This window comes from Tachypleus tridentatus, chromosome 13 (assembly GCF_004210375.1).
Source record: "Tachypleus tridentatus isolate NWPU-2018 chromosome 13, ASM421037v1, whole genome shotgun sequence".
Classification (NCBI taxonomy): domain Eukaryota; kingdom Metazoa; phylum Arthropoda; class Merostomata; order Xiphosura; family Limulidae; genus Tachypleus; species Tachypleus tridentatus.
Genome location: NC_134837.1, coordinates 71911112 through 71928857, shown reverse-complemented (window position 1 = coordinate 71928857; position 17746 = coordinate 71911112).

Genomic DNA, 17746 nt, shown 5'->3' with positions numbered 1-17746 from the left:
CTTTAAGCCGTGGGGTCATTATAATGTTACGGTCAATCCCACTATTTGCTGGTAAACCAGTAGACCAAGAGTTGGCAATGAGTGGTGATAACTAACTACCTTCCCTCTAGTTTTACACTGTTAAATTAAGAACGGCCAGAAGAGATTGTTTTTGTTTGTTTTTTTTAATTTCGCGCAAAGCTACTCAAGGGCTATCTTATAACTGTGTAGTAGTTGCCTACGAACATTGAAAAATTTTAACGTCTAATTTGTTTGTTTATTTCGTTTAGAGTTAAGCACAAAGCTACACAATAGGCTATTTGGGTTTTGCCCACTACGGGTATCAAATCCCGGTTTCTAGCGGTGTGAGTCTGCAGATATACTGCTGTGCCTAGTCCGACATGGCCAGGTGGGTTAAGGCGTTTTTCTCATAATCCGAGGGTCACGGGTTCGAATCCACGTCGCACCAAACATGCTCGTTCTTTCAACCATAGGGGGCGTTATAATGTAACGGACAATCACACTATTCGTCGGTAAAAGAGTAGCCCAAGATTTGGCGGTGGGTGGTGACGATTAGTTGCCTTCCATCTAGTCTTACACTGTTAAATTAGGGGGCTAGCGCAGATAACCCTCGTGTAGCTTTGCGCGAAATTAAAACAAACCTAAAAAACAAACTACTATGCCACTAGGGGCATAATGTATAGTTCTGGCTCGATCAGCGATAAGTTTACGCACATAAAACGCTAAAATCCATCGTTCGATTCCCCGCTGAGAACAAAAGTACAGATAGTGATTTTATAGCTGTGCACTTAATGAAACAATACAACAAAAACATATTAAATATGAAGCAGGAGCAAAAGACTTTTTTTAATTATGTTGAACTTAATAGCACATTAGAAACATAAACGCAATTAAATACGTTATTGCTGATAAACAGTTAACTGTCTATTTCTCAAAGTTCCTTCGGGATGAAGCAAAACCAAAACTATATTTGTGCATACCCACCAAGTACCTGTCACAATCAGCAAAAACTTTTCAAGAAGCAAAACTTTTCAAAACAATTGTTGTGCAGTGTTACATACAGTCCGTTCTTTATACAAAATCCCTCTAGTTCTATTCCTCCAGCAGTCATAATAATAAATGTGTAATCACCTGAACATCAGTTTAACCTACTCTGAAACGTACACCATAACTTTATTTTAGGAAAAAAGTCCAGTCCTCAGTTCTGTTCAGTTGTTTGAGGTTTCAAATCAATGAGTAAGTAACCATATGGTTGTCTTGTTTCGCCTTGACAAGATTCATCAAAATGTTTGATACGTGATGAAAACGTAATGTATTTAGAATTTAAACTAATATAACGCATTCCTCTACCCTGATAAAATATATTCTATACAATATAAAACTGATAAATTCGAATGGTGACTTTCACGTATAAAAATGTTTAGACGTTCCTTTATTTGAATGTATTCAAAGCAAAACCACATTGGACATCAGCATTACCCACCAATGGGGTCTGATCCCTGGATTAGAGCACTAAGTCTGTAGACTCAATGCTGTCCCACCAGGAGACTTTAATATCATTTACAGTCGCAGAATATTAAAAAAAAAATTGTTTTATTCCTTTACGTTGGTTGAAGTTACATAATGGGTTCAGTTAAAGAATTAAAGCGACACCTGTTATCACTCTCCTCCTTCAACTTTTTTTTTAATAATAGCTTTACATAAAACTCGTTTGTTGTTCTTTTTTACTCCAGACGCCCCCTGATGGCCCAGCAGTAAGTTTGGAGTTTATAGTGTTAAAAATATGGTTTTGACATCCACGTTGATGAGAGCACAGATAACTTTATATGATTAAAAACAAAACAACCAAAAAATACTCCTGATACATTAATTTATTTTCCTATCTTATGTGACTGTTAAAATACCTAATTATAATGTTCATAAGAACCTCCAATTATAGGGCTAAAACCTGTTTAAAGATTTTCATAGTATTTGTTAACTATTAATCTGAGATGTTCGTACATTCTCCATGTTCATGATCAGTTTTGTCACTCTTTAAATGCTTGATTCTCGTACAATACTGATGTTTAACAGCTTAACCCAATAATTTCATGTATAAAAAGGGGTTTCAAAGAATTTTCTCAACTTGTTTATTTCCATGATCCTTTCATGTTTGTATACATCTTCCACACACACACACACACACACAATTGAAAGACCCAGTTTGGTCAAATATAAAACGGAATTCTCCGAATTGTTACTTGTATTAAATGGACAAAGCTACACAATAGGTTATCTGTTCTCTGTCCACCGTGGATATATATAATCCTCATTTATAGTGTTATCAACTTTACCACTGAGTCACTGGGAAGACCAAGAGACTAACTTTTATTGAACTTTAATCAGAGACACATCAGACGAATTTCTTTTATTCACGCCCGGCATGGCCAGGTGGTTAGGGTGCTCGACTACTAATTTGAGGGTTGTAGGTTCGAATCCTCATCACACCAAACATACTCGCCCTTTCATTTGTGGGGGCGTTATAAGTGACGGTCAACCCCACTATTCGTTGGTATAAAGAGTAGCCCAAGAGCTGGCGGTAAGTGGTGAGGATTAGCTGCCTTCCCTCTAGTCTTACACTGTTAAATTATAGACAATTAGCACCGATAGCCCTTATGATCTTTGCGCGAACTTCTAAAACAAACAAACAAACAATCTTTTATTCCAATGCCCATAAAAAACCTAAAAAAAGACAGATACACTAATCGAATAGTAAAATTTAACATTCACTCACCTACGGCTCCAAATGGAGAAACGCTTTTTTTTTTTTTAGCAGTGGAACGCAAACTACAAATCCTCACATTCACAATCCGGAACGTTAATCACTAGGTCACTTCCCGTCCACACTACTGTCTTTTGTTGTTGTATTTTTAGAGGAAAGCTACATAAGAGATTTACAGTGCTCTGTCTATCGCGGGGAATCGAACCTCAGCTTTTAGGATTGTAAGCTCAAACGACACAACAAAGCGAGTTTAAAATTAATTGGTATGTAGTGTTTCTGAAACTCACATGTGACACCTTAACGTAAAATGTAACAAGAGAACAACAATTACATTGATGTTTCAACAAATGAAAAGGAAAAATTATGAAACATAACGCAGAAAAAGAAAGAAAACATTTCAGTAGTAAGTTGTAACTGGTTTTACCGTTCGTTACATCTATCAGTAATCAAAATTAAAATTATGTTTCCTGAAGGTGTAAAATTGTGTGAAAATTTCACTCTTGCAAACTACATTGTTAAAAAAAATCATGAATTCAGATTTTAATTTTTTTAATCTGCGACCACGAAATACAAGTTAAAAGAACTCTGTAGCAATTTATTTTAGATATTTCAGAGTCCTAATATATTTATTTGTATTTAGCTATCTGTAATGTTACTACTTTGGGAAATTAATTTTGATTTCAATATTTCAAGCCCCCAAACTTACCAATGACCCACCAGAGGGCCCTACATAATAAAACGCACTGGGTTCATGCAGAAATTAATTAAAGGCTTTATTATTCGGTAGCATAAACGACAGCATTGTTAAGATGAGTTTCACATGTTTGAATATAAGGTTTGAAGAAGGAACTTAAATAATAAATGTGCCTTTCTGGAAGTACAGAAAAAGGAGTAGTTAATACAATGCTATTTCTCTGTACGTTATACAATTGTGGTATGGCTTTTCTGAAGACTAAGTATTCATTTCTAAACTGAAGTCGTTTAAAACTTTGACACAAAGATATATAGTGTGAAAAGCTGCACTTAGAACATAAGCTAATTAGTTCGGTGATGTCATTCCTCCATCCACTGAGAACAATCAGCCAAAGTAACCAAATTAAATTAGCCAAATCTTTTAAGTCACAGAAGATAATTAAAAGTACTAGTACGTTAGAGAATCTAGCAGTCCCACAGAAGTTTGGCAACCTGACCAGTGCTTGAAAACCAACCCAGTTCTTGAATTAATGTGATAAAAAAATAGGCGATGTATTATATAGGTTGGAATTGAATTCGTGAAATTATAAACCTATTGAAATGAATGAAAGAGACAACCTGGGAGTTCCGGTAAAGTTCATTAATACAGTTACAACCAAAAATCTTGAAATATTAAAAACATCTGAAATGATACAAAAACAAAGAAATAATGGTAAAAAAAAGATAGCTACTGATTTAGATGTTTCAAATGGGCCTAATGATATAGAAGAATCACACAGAGTTTGGAGAAAAAAAATCAATTCGGAAAATAATCAAAATTATATTTGTACGACTAACCAGTAAGCCTCTCTGAGAAGTTTCTCCAAGATATAAAGAAAAATAAAAAAGGGAATTAACAATGAAACATTTGGGGACTTCAGTGATGAACATAACATTTATATTAATGAACATTAATTCCCATTCATTAGAAATTTATTTTATAAATCTAAGTAAATGAAAAAGGAAAAAAACAATATAAATTCTTACGGCTTAAGAATGGTAAAATACATTTAAGAAATAAGAAGTCATTGAATGTAATACTTTGTGAGGAATGAAAGTGATCCTCAAAGTTTGAAATTTAATATTTTATGATGATCAATAACCTAACAACTTTCATAAAGTAGAAATAAAACATGAAGTAATGGTTGATTAATTTGATTGTGGTTAAATTGTAATTATAATAAGTTTCTTGTGAGATTATAAATATAATACAATGTATTATATAAACAAATATTACTTTATTAATTGTAGTTTTATCTTCAATGATAATTAACAATTTAATTGGGTATAATTATATAGAAGTAGATCCTGCAATAACAGGTGAATATGTTGCTATTGATGGAACTGGACAAAAACAAGCAACTTTTCTGGTTTATCAATACATTATATGAAAGCTGAAAGTTTAAGAACGGATATGAATTCCATCGTGAATTCCAGTATACAAATTATTGAAGGGTGAGTGAAAGATGACGATTTAATGTCCAATATTGAAAGGTTGGGTTAAAGATAATTATTTGATGTCCAATATTCAAGGATAGGTTAAAATGATGACTTAATTTTCAGTATTCAAGGTCATCTTCCTTACTTTTTTTTAATAGGCAAAATTTTGGTCTGTATTAAAGAGGAAATTTGTTTTGATGTTTGTCAATCTTTTTTAGATGATGGATGAAAATATTGAATTTATGGTCATACAAATTGAAAACTACTATCTGTGTTCTCTGTACAGGCCACCTGAAAGTAATATAAAAATACTTATGACACATTTGAGAACATTTTAATCATATTAAATGAGAATAATTCTTCATTTATTATAGTTGGGATTTCAATATTAGCTTTTTCACTAAGTAAAGTGTTTATGTAAATAATCTGTCTGATTTAATCTATTGTAATTGAAACAAGACAATTACAACTTACTAACAAGAGTAACAAAGAGAACTAACATTAATATATCATGTTGTATATAATATTGAAAAGATTAATATTGGTGTTGTCTTGTCTTTTGAAATTAATCATTATCTAGTGCTGTACTTAACTGATTCTTTTAACATGTCAGATCTGTGCTAGCCGTCCCTAAGTTACCAGCGATATATTATAAAAAAGGCATCTAGTCAGTATCACCCACTGTCAACTCATGACTTACTGTTCTGACAAAGAGTAATGATATTGATGGTCACATTATTACGTCCCCATGGCTGAAAAGACGAGCATGTTCGTTGGACTACGATTCGAATTCTCAATTCGCAAATAATAAAACAATGAAAATTATCATCATAATATCTCCTATCTCAGCATGATATTAAAAGTAAATAATAATAACAAAATATTAAATAAATCAACATGAAACAGCCTATTGATAACATTGTTATAGATAGTGCTATTACAACAGATACTTTAACTAAAGCAAATGCATTTAATTATTACTTTGTCAACTGCACTATACAGTTGGTGAAAGAAGTTAACCACACTGGTAAGAAGTATGGATTTCAAAATATTTTAAGTAATGTAACAAGTATATTTGCATCAGTATATGAAAATTAAATTATGTATAAAGTAAACAATGTATAAATAGTTGCTCTTGCTAATATTTGTTATATAAAAATTAATTCAAAATATTGTTGTTCCCCTACAATATATCATTAAATATTGAAAGTGGAACGTTTCCAGATTATATTAAAAAGGCCAAACTTATAACGATATACAAAGAGAGTGATAAAAATGAAATCAGTAAATACAATCGAACAGCTTTATTGAATTTGTTTTCGCAAATAATGGAAAACTAACTTACAAAATAAAATGTGACGTTATTGAAAAATACAACTATTATTTTAAAATCAGTTTTATTTTAGTAGAGGTAGAACTACCACGTATGTTATTCAAGAATTATATGATCACATTATAAAAAGCATAATTAATGGTAAATTTACCATATTAGTATTTTTTATGTTTATATAAAGTAATTGATTGGATTAATTATATTATTTTTTTAAAATACCAAATGGAAATTAGGGGTTAAATGTCTAATTGGTTAAGACGTTATTTAGAAAAAAAAAAAAAAACCTCAGTAGTAAACATAGATTATAAGCATTCAATAAAATTATTAATAACAAGAGGAATTAATTCTTCAGTTATGTTTCAGGACATATTTTTATCATATATTAGTGATATGCCAAATTTTCTCTAGATACAAATCAGATCTTATTTGCTATTAACAGAGTAATTATAGCTCATAATAACTTTAATTTATTACAAAAAACAGTTATCTTACTTCTTGAGAAGTTAAGTTTTGACTTAATGATAATAATTTATGTGTGAAACTTTTTAAGATTGAAAAAGGTAGGCGATCATGGGGCCTGCAATGCTAACTTCAAGAGGTAAGTTTTAATTTACTTACCTCCAAATGGTAATACCTTATTTTTCTTATTCTTATTTGTTAATTATTTTTTCTTCTTGACTTTAGAGAACAGTCACCTTCCCACAACTGTCTTCAAGCAGTAAAGGGTGATAGAGATGTAGGACGTTGTGGGCTTGAGCAGCCACATCTCACTCTCTTAGTTTTTATACCTATTGTTACTCCTTTATTTTATTTTTTTATGTGACACTGGCGGATGGAGGTTAAGAATGATAAACATATATCCCCATCATAATGGGGTCCTACTTTTTCAGTCACCTCCAAACCCTAAGGTACATTTTATATCCCACATTATAGTTTTTACTCTGGGACCTTTTAATTAGTGCAGCGTTTATTGTTTACTAATTTTTAAGTTATTTTTGTTTCGACTTGTTTTTAGGTTATAACAAACTAATAAGTATATATGAATGGGGTTAACTTGAGAGACGTTCCACGGTAAGGTATTTATGTATATTTATTGGTTATAAATGAAACACTATAGTCAAATATATAGGATAAATACATTATAATATTTGGTTAATATGTAATGTTTATTTATGTTGTATCACAATATTATATACTCTTATATAATATATTGAAATATTTTTTTGGGGAAATTCGTTTGAAAGAATTTAAATTTTTTGTTGCTTTTATCAAAAATTAACTGTAAGAATAGTTTCAGGGTTAACTTATAAATATCCTGTTCAGATGTTATTCCACAAAATTAATTCATCAAACATTTAGGGAACAAATAAATACTTGTTGTCAGCATCAGGCAGAGCAGTGTCGTCTCTGAATTTACTCACTCAATATAGTGAATTGTGTGTAATATTTCAGAGTGTGATCCTGCCCTTCACTGACTTTTCTCTCACGCATTTGAAGGAAGCCTGCCTCACTTCCCTATGTTTTAAGTACAGTGTATACCTGATTAGCTCACAGTCTGCTCTAAACCTGAGGGTCCAATTGATTAGACAAGTTCTAGAAGTCCTATACTGAACATTGACTCTAGCAGTCCTTAGATCTGCTGAGCAACAAGATGCTGAATGCGCCTCATCTGCCTATCCTGAATTCAAGCCACCAGGTAGGTTCTTCCATGATCTATAAGCATCTCAGAAGTTTACTGACCAATGGCACTGCAACTCTCATGTTCAACTTAATGATGAGATGTCTCGCGTGAGAGAGAGGCTTTCTACCACACCACCGATGACCAGTGATGTATTCCATAAAAACTACTAACCACATTGTCTGCTAGCAAGACACCTCTTGGCTCTCACCCATGGATAGTATCCACAATTCGGCTACAGAAAAGACAGCCTTCTACTTCTGGATGTTGTGACCTATTTTTCCTGCAGAAAACTGTTAATTGTCAATTAGTGAACCACAGTTAGAAAGAAGCAAAGCTAAAACGTGTTTAACTTAACAATTTTTCACGTCAAACTTAACTAAAAGAAAACACAAATTTCAACAACACTTACATATTTACTAAGGAAGAAGAAAATGCATATCATCGTTCCAAACCACACGAGAAAACTTTTAAAAAATTAAGGAGAAAAAAAATGTACAAATTTATTCTCACAATTAGAAAATAAAATTTTAAATACTGACAAGGAACTTTCATGGTTCTCTTACACCAAAATGTTATACTATCTCATTAGATTTTGTATAACGTGTTAAGAAAAATAAAGTCAAGTAAACAAATAGATTTCCGTTCCTACTGTTATACTGAAATATACACTATATTTTAAGAAGGTAATAATTATAGTATTTACTTTAGAGGTGTAGCTACAAATATGTTGGTTTTACAACTATATACAAAATTCATTGATGAAGTGAATTAAGCAGATCCGATAGCTCCTTCCTAGAAACGTTTTATGACGTTTATACCTTGAGCACCAAATACATTTATATTATATTTTCTAGAATAGTACAAAGTTTATATTTTCTAGAATAGTACAAAGTAACATTGTAAGCCTTCGTAGAAACGTTTAGCAGTCTACGCTAGTTTTAATGATGTTTACAATGCTGAATTTACCAAGAAAATTTAGCACATACTCATACATACATGTATATTAGAGACAATTAATACTGATAAAGTTAAGTAAACAAAATAAAAAGAGAGGACTGCGCTAAAAAAAACAAGTCCAAACCTCTGACTAATTTTATTAGTTTGTTATAACCTAGAAACAAGCCGAAACAAAAATAAATTTAAAAATGACAAAGAAAAAACGCTGCACTAATTAAAAAGATCAAGGTACAAGCTGTAATGTGGAATATAAAATGTACCCCAAGTTTTGGAGGTGGCCGAAGAAATAGGACCCACACTGCGATGGGAATACACTGTCTATCAGTCTTAATGTCCATTCTCCAGTCACATATAAAAAAAAAAATAAAACAAACCAAACCGTTACGTGTCTTTCAACTTGTGCCAATTTATAATTAATGCTTAAAAGTAAGATAAGTCATGGTTAAGCTTAACCTTTAATAATACTCTTGAGATACATGGAAATGAGAAACATCTATATTAATGCGTATTGCATGTTATTTTATATTTATTTCATGTCAGTCCGGTTTTACTGTGAAATAACAAACTTTGTCAATCTTAAATGTGTGGTATGATTTCTCGCTGTCAAATAAGTTGCATTTAAAACTGTCTTAGTAATCAAGTGTTTCGTGCATCAAAATGTACGTTATACAGAACATCATAGAAACTGTGATGCTCTGTCGGGCGCCATGATAAGTCATAAAATAAAAAGTGTTGGCCGTAACTCCGTATTTACCGTTTATGAACTAAGTTAAAATTATACGAACTTATTTACTAACTAAAACTTTGTGCAATAAAAGTGTGAGGAATTGTTGTTATACAGAAAGATAACAGTAAAAAGTAACCTTTGTATTCTCAAGTGTTGGTTTTCATTCCACTTAGTTTTTACAACACAAGATCTAAATATTTTTCATATGTAAATGAATTTGCATCTGCGGTAAGTTGTTCGTATTGAGAAAAACGGCCTACAATAGTTATAATATTACTGTTATTGGAAATTGATAAGTTTTATAATGAATAGTATGAAACACGTCAACAGTTGTAAACATATCTAATGAACGTTACATTTTCAATAAGTCTAATAAAAAATCGAATAAAGAAATTTAAATATAATTACTATCGTAAAAATACAATGAATAATGTTTGGAGATTAGAAAATATTCGATTACAAAAAGAGAGAGGATTACTTGAATAAAGCAAGAAGGAAAAAGTTGGAATTTCTACCAAGGTTTGGATTTTCGTTCATAATATGTAGAGTTTCATTTATTAACAGTTCGTGATCATTACAACCATAAGTTAGAAGCGAAATGTTTTCTAAGGAAATGGTGTGTGAGGACGTTTCGTTGTAAGCATGCATAAATGTCAACTATTTTCCCTTGTTTTATTCAGATAGAGCCCACCACGGCCAGGTGGTTAAGGCGTTCTACTCGTAATCTGAGGGACGCGGGTTCGAATTTCTATCACACCAAACGTAATCACCCTTACAGCCATGGGGCGTTATAATGTTACGGTCAGTCCCTCTATTCGTTGATAAAAAGTAGCCCAAGAATTGGCAGCGGTGGATGGTGATGACTAGCGGCCTTCCTTCTAGTCTTACACTGTTAAATTAGGGAAAGCTAACGCAAGTAGCTCTTATGTAGCTTTGTGCGAAATTCAAAACAAAAACAATTATTCAAATAGCTTTCTTTCACATTTTTTTGAATTTTAATATTTTATAATTTCCTGACATTATCTGTTGTATTTTTATTTTATTAATTATACCAAAGATTGTTCTATTCGTTATTATAATAGATTTTTCTGAATATGGAATGTGTTTACTTCAGAAACGTTCATTAAATATGTGGACACAACAGCTGGTAATCATTACTGTATAACAGTGGTTCAAAGGTTATTTTTAGTATTAGTAAGCTGGGCTTTAATGAAACTGGTAGATAAATTTATGTTTGTTTATGATTACATGTGTCTTTTCGGGTTCAAGCATGAACTTGAAGCAGTTCAAAATTCTTCGTATAATTAGTTGTGGTATTTACTATCCATCTCTGATGGAGACAAGTCAAATGTTGATAGAACTGATTTAGTCTAGCTACAACACTCCCAAAGGCATCTAGGAACATCACGATCCATTATCAAACAAGGTTGAAAACTGCATATTTGCCAATGGTTTGGCCTGGCATGGCCAAGCGCGTAAGGCGTGCGACTCGTAATCCGAGGGTCGCGGGTTCGCGCCCGCGTCGCGCTAAACATGCTCGCCCTCCCAGCCGTGGGGGTGTATAATGTGACGGTCAATCCCACTATTCGTTGGTAAAAGAGTAGCCCAAGAGTTGGCGGTGGGTGGTGATGACTAGCTGCCTTCCCTCTAGTCTTACACTGCTAAATTAGGGACGGCTAGCACAGATAGCCCTCGAGTAGCTTTGTGCGAAATTCCAAAACAAACAAACAAACAAACAAGCCAATGGTTTAAAATGACTCCCAGTCTCCTTAGAAAAATATTCGTCTTCCTTAAAATAAACTGTTATTTAGCTTTTTGCTGTAATTATAGAGCATTTGTGATAATGTATGTAAATGAATGATGTACAAGACGGAACCATTTAACATTTGAACTTGTTCTCAGAGATTGTATGTCCACCGATGTACCACGTTGTGGGCCCGCATAGCCAGGTGGTTAAGACACTCGACTCGTAATCCGAGGGTCGCGGGTTCGAATCCCTGTTACAAACATGTTCGCCTTTTCAGCCGTGGGGGCGTTATAATGTTCGGCCAATCCCGCTATTCGTTGGTAAAAGAGTAGCTCAAGAGTTGGCAGTGGGTGGTGATGACTAGTTGCCTTCCCTCTAGTCTTACATTGTTAAATTAGGGACGGCTAGCGCAGAAAGCCCTCATGTAGCTTTGAGTGAAACTCAAAACAAAGCACGCTGTGGTCTATGTTGCTACTGTGAAATGTAGGCGTATCACGGTTTTCTTACCTTCTACGGTGATGTAGAATTAGAACAAACTATTGATTATCTGGTTTCAACACTGACATGGCAGCAACAAAGGGTCCGAGGTGTCTAATATTATCTTGTTCTAGCAACCTCAACCATTTATTATTGTGTTAGATGATAATGTGTTCTGCCCTTAAAGATATTTCAGTATATTTAGAAACTGGTTAAAACTAACATATTCTTTGCTGACCAGAGAGTGACATCAACTAAAATTGATTGATGGAAACAGTAACCACGAAGTGACGCCACCTAGCGGACAAAGAAAGTAAGGTGATTTTTGAAATAGAAGTACACTTTCTTTGTTCAGTTCTACTTCGCTTTTGTGGTTACAAGGTCGTTAGAAATCATGACAAGAGACAAAAATATCCAGTAAAGGCACACTATTTTTATGTTGTGTCTATCTAAAGACTGCCTTGGTTCTTCAAGTGTCATTAAACGTATGCAGTTTGTTTACTTCTCACACAACTTATAATTTAGTCATAAGTAATCAACTACAGAACACTCACCTTATTTCTCGATCAAACCCTTTCTTATTTGCGGGTTTATCTGTCGAACACTTGTCAGATAATCAATTTAAACTGGAAATACTACAAAGTAGATCACAAAAGGGAGGTTCACTTCTTTCGGAATTCCAATCCAACTATTGCCTGTGTTTCCATTGCTACTTTGGGGGAACTTACGGTTCCAGTCACTGTTTCATCAACTGGGAAGCATTGTTGTTGTTTCATTTTAAGTAAATTCAAAACTCTTTGAGGCCGTTCCTGTCTTGAGACAAACTCTTGAACTTAATAGGCCACGCCATCTGTCATAAAAGGTTGTTGCAAAGTTGAACTTTAGAAAAATGTCGAATAATTTGAAACGAGAGGACGCGATAATTTATATTTCTAAGGAAAACAAGTTATTCACTTTTACTCGTGGAGCGTTAAAAATACTTAACGAAAATTGGGTATGTATGTATGGTTAAAAATATTAATTTTTCTCTTGGATTATTTCTGCAGAATAACATTGACAGATGCCTTATTATTGTGCTGTTTATTGTTCTTTGACACACATCAGTGTGCTAAAATATCTTTCAAAACTCCTACTCCACCAAAAATATCTAATGTTCAAATAATCCGTGATAACGAAAAACCCACTTGTAGAGAAAATTATAAATTTAAAAACGGCTGGTGTGGGTAGAGAAAGCACTAGTGATGGAGCAAACAACGTTTCAACCTTCTTCGGTCATCATCAGGTTCACAAAGAAAGAAAGGGTTACTCACATATAGCTAATTAAAGAAGCCTTACTTATACAACAACTCAAGCCCAAAATAAACCAATACAAAGGAACGCCTTTACACCTATATTAATAAATATATGCAACATCTAAGCACGCCCTCTACATTCCTACACTCAATTATACAACCACCTTCAAATATGTGATCAGCTGCCGCTCAGTAACCCTTTCTTTCTTTGTGATCCTGACGATGACCGAAGAAGGTCGAAACGTTGTTCGCTCCTCTATTGGTGCTTTCTCTACTCATACCAGCCATTTTTAAATATATAATTTAATGTTCAAAAGTTAAGGGCCCGGCATGGCCAAGTGGTTAAGGTACTCGACTTATGATCTAAAGGTCATGGATTCGAAACCCCCTCGCACTAAACGTACTCGCCTTTTCAGGCGTAGGGGCATTATAATGTTACGGTCACTCCCACTATTTGTTGGTAAAAGAGTAGCCCAAGAGTTGGTGGTGGATAGTGACGACTAGTTTCTTTCCCTCTAGTCTTACAATGCAAAATTAGGGATGGCTAGTGCAGATAGCCCTCGTGTAGCTTTGCGTGAATTTGAAAACAAACCAAACAAACTATAGCAGTTGTGTTTACCACATAGCTTACGGTTACTAGAGCTGCTAAGTCCGTGAGGAAGGGATAGTCCCTTACGTCAGGCCGTCTAATTGTTTGGAATCTGTTACTATGCTTAGTTGGTACCATTTTTTATTGTTTCAAAGTCCATTTCCAGCCTTCTACCACCATAGCTGTCTCTGCAAGTCAGATTTTAATGGCTGTTGTACTGAAGTACAATGTATTCAGTTATCAGTGCCAAGGTTTCGTGTTGCTGCGTGTAACAAATACGGTATTATAGAGTACTGTTACTGGTACCAAACTCTTCTCACGGTTCGCTTTCACTTATTATGTCCGTCAGTTTTAATTGGATTGTACTTGTTCATCTCAGGAAATAATTCATACACACTTCTTTTTATTGCTGGTCATCAATATTACGTAGCTTTAGAAGTAGATGTTGTTTCTCTCTAGCAGCATATTACATTCTTCCTTCGTCATTTTGGTTTATTCGTTCTCTCTCTCTCTCTACCTCAATTTCCCGCTTCTTTTTTTTTATATATTGAACTTGTGCCTTTTATATTCCTTTTTTTAACCCCAGACCGAAATGATATTTTTTTTTGGACTTGCATCTGTTTCCCGGGCCTGGCATGGCCTAGCGCGTTAAGGCGTGCGCTTCGCAATCTGAGGGTCGCGGGTTCGCGCCCGAGTCGCGCCAAACATGCTCACCCTCCCAGCCGTGGGGGCGTTATAATGTGACGGTCAATCCCACTTTTCGTTGGTAAAAGAGAAGCCCAAGAGTTGGCGGTGGGTGGTGATGACTAGCTGCTTTCCCTCTAGTCTTCCACATTCATAATTAAACTTAAAGACAACTGCTATACCCGCTCACGCCAATCATTTTCTAATTAACTGGAATATTGTAATCTCCAAATCCCTCAGTAAAATGTAATCCTCCCCAACCTCCAATAAAATAAAAACTTTAACGCTTTTCGTTTGTTTGCTTTTGGAATTTCGCACAAAGCTACTCGAGGGCTATCTGTGCTAGTCGTCCCTAATTTAGCAGTGTAAGACTAGAGGGAAGGCAGCTAGTCATCACCACCCACCGCCAACTCTTGGGCTACTCTTTTACCAACGAATAGTGGGATTGACCGTCACATTATACGCCCCCACGGCTGGGAGGGCGAGCATGTTTAGCGCGACGCGGGCGCGAACACGCGACCCTCGGATTACGAGTCGCACGCCTTACGCGCTTGGCCATGCTGGGCCGTTTAACGGTTTTCTTATGTTTGGTAAGGTTGTAGCAACTGAACCAATAAATGTGGTCATATACGATTACCTAAGCTAAATTACTAATTAGTTACTAATGTTCTTATGTTTTTCTTATTATTATGTGTATATTGTTACTGTTAAACAAAATCCGAAAGCTTCGACGGACAAATCTCGTCTCAATAAAGGAGATAAATTATTTATTGATAAAACAAAGTTTCAACAGGCACAAAAAAAGAGAGTTGTTAGCTCCTATATGTTCCATTTATTGTAGCAGATTTAAAAAATAATCTCCAGTTTTCGAATAATTCTAATAGTTCTATGTAACTAATGACATAGTAACAATCGATAGAGAAGAAACTATCACTGTTATATCCGCGAGCTCTGGCCTTGAATTACAGCTTCACCTCATCTTATCTCCAACTGTTTTTAAGACGTCGTTAAATTATGGTTTTCTTCTAAACATTCCCAAATCACGTGCTCCTAGACAGAATCTAAACATTGAACATTCCGTGAACTCATCTTTCGAATGGTCAGCTGTACAGTCACATTCCCGCAGGTGGTCTCTGTGTGGCTAGAAAATACAGGGTGGCCTATAACAGTAAACATGACTTAATGCGCCACCTATGTTATGTGCTTTTTCAGTCAGTACTGTAGAAGAAGAAATGACAGCTGTAATCCTCACTCTGTGATAAATCATATTGGACTAACTCATTCTTGTTCACTTCTGTTTACTACATGGACAGAACTGCTCTCAGAAAACTCGCTTCTTCTGCACATGGTCTAGCATCGTATTACTTTTTAGCCCACCCTGCGTTAAAATTGTTTCTGTTTAACATGACTTTATCAAACCCAATGTGAAAACTAAAATGTGCATCGCTCTTGACATTAAAATATTCAGAACACATGTTTTATCATTTCAGTTCAAATATGTTTGAGGAAATAAAGAGAATCGTTGTTTTTATGTATAGTGTTTCATTACGTGTCAACATGTACTAGTAAGTATGTCTGGGTTAGTTCAAAACAAACGCCCTGTCATTAGACAGACGTATCTGCAAGTTTCTTCATTCCTTCCACACAGCGAACTAGCGTTAACTAAAATGCACAGTTAAATTGCGACTTACTGAACTAGCAAAATGATTAAATATTCAGTATCACATTCATGGCGGGCAACAACTTATCGTACTGTTGAGTGGTGTATCATTTGTGTTTATAACTTTAACTAAGCTGTTGAGTGGTAAATCATGTGTGTTTATAAGAGAGCTGTCTAAATTTCGAAGAGTACTTGTCTGACTAATTATAAGCTACATATAAAATAGAATGTTCCAGAACTAACTTAAACCTCGCACCCTTGAGTAAAACCTGGGTTTACTGAAGCTAAGTAAAAGTTAAGTCAAATTAGTGAGATGTACCCTCTTGATGGGATATTTTTGTTTGTATTTCAGAGTCCTAACTAAGTCTCTACTTTTCACAAGCATTATTTGTCTGACTTTGCTTGCAGTTTTATAAGTATTATCTTACACATAAGTTGCCATCCTAAGGGCCCGGCATGGCCAGGTGGGTAAAGGCGTTCAAATCCCCGTCGCACAAAACATGCTCGCCTTTTCAGCCGTGGGAGCGTTACAATGTGACGGTCAATCCAAATGTTCGTTAGTAAAAGAGTAGCTCAAGAGTTGGCGGTGGGTGGTGATGACTAGCTGCCTTCCCTCTAGTCTTACACTGCTAAATTAGGGACGACTAGTGTAGATAGCCCTCGTATAGCTTTGCACAAAATTCAAAACAAACAATGCCATTACAAGATTTAAACAATCGCTTATCTTGTTTCATACTTCTTTTTGTTTAGCCGCTGCACGGCAGCTCATGGAACAGCTCTTAATTTAAATATTTTGTTGTTGTTTTTAGACTGATATATTTGACCACGCCCAAGCTTCCATATATTAATTTAATATATTCCTGTTTAAAGTAATTTCCATTTGAGGGTGGGTTGTAGAGGTCTTGATGAGTAATAAAACTGAACCTGGTATCAGACTTGGTATTGCTAGCGCATAAAAATAAAGCTAATAAAATGGAGAAAAATGTTTCATGGATTAATTTACTCCAATTCTGCCTAAAAAAGTACAAATGCCGCAGCCATTGAGTCTTCTCTCTTGTTTTTCTTCGATATCTTTACTACCGATACTGCACAGAAACAAGTAATTTCCACTGATACTACTAGATGGCGCTACTCATGGATGTTTGTTTCTTTCGAGTATTAGTGCAAACCTAAACGGCGTTAACTGTCTCGAATTTCGGGCTGATAGGTTACAGGAAAAGTAACTAGTCAATAACAACCACTGCCAGCTCTTGGGCTAGTCTAATCGAATAGTGGAATTTGACTGTCATTCCTATAACGCATGCACGGCTCCAAAGAGCAGAGAAGCGATTATTTATTTATTTTTTTTTGCAAACATGTTACGCGAATCATGAACCCATGCATCCTTACTTCGGCATGCCAACCACAAAACACTCATGGAAAAGGGAGGCATGCTCCATTTTATTGTATGATAACCAAACTGGATTATTATTCAGTTAGTTTCTCGCTCACACTGCTAACTGCAAGAAATAATAAACATATTCCAAAAGGATAAGGATTCCCAGAGATACAGCTGTATCATGTTTATCAGTTTACCACGTAAAGAATTAAATGCTTTTCAGATGTAGTTTAGAATATCAAGTATACCACCAGGTAGAGCTAGGAAATGTACTTAAATTACTGCATT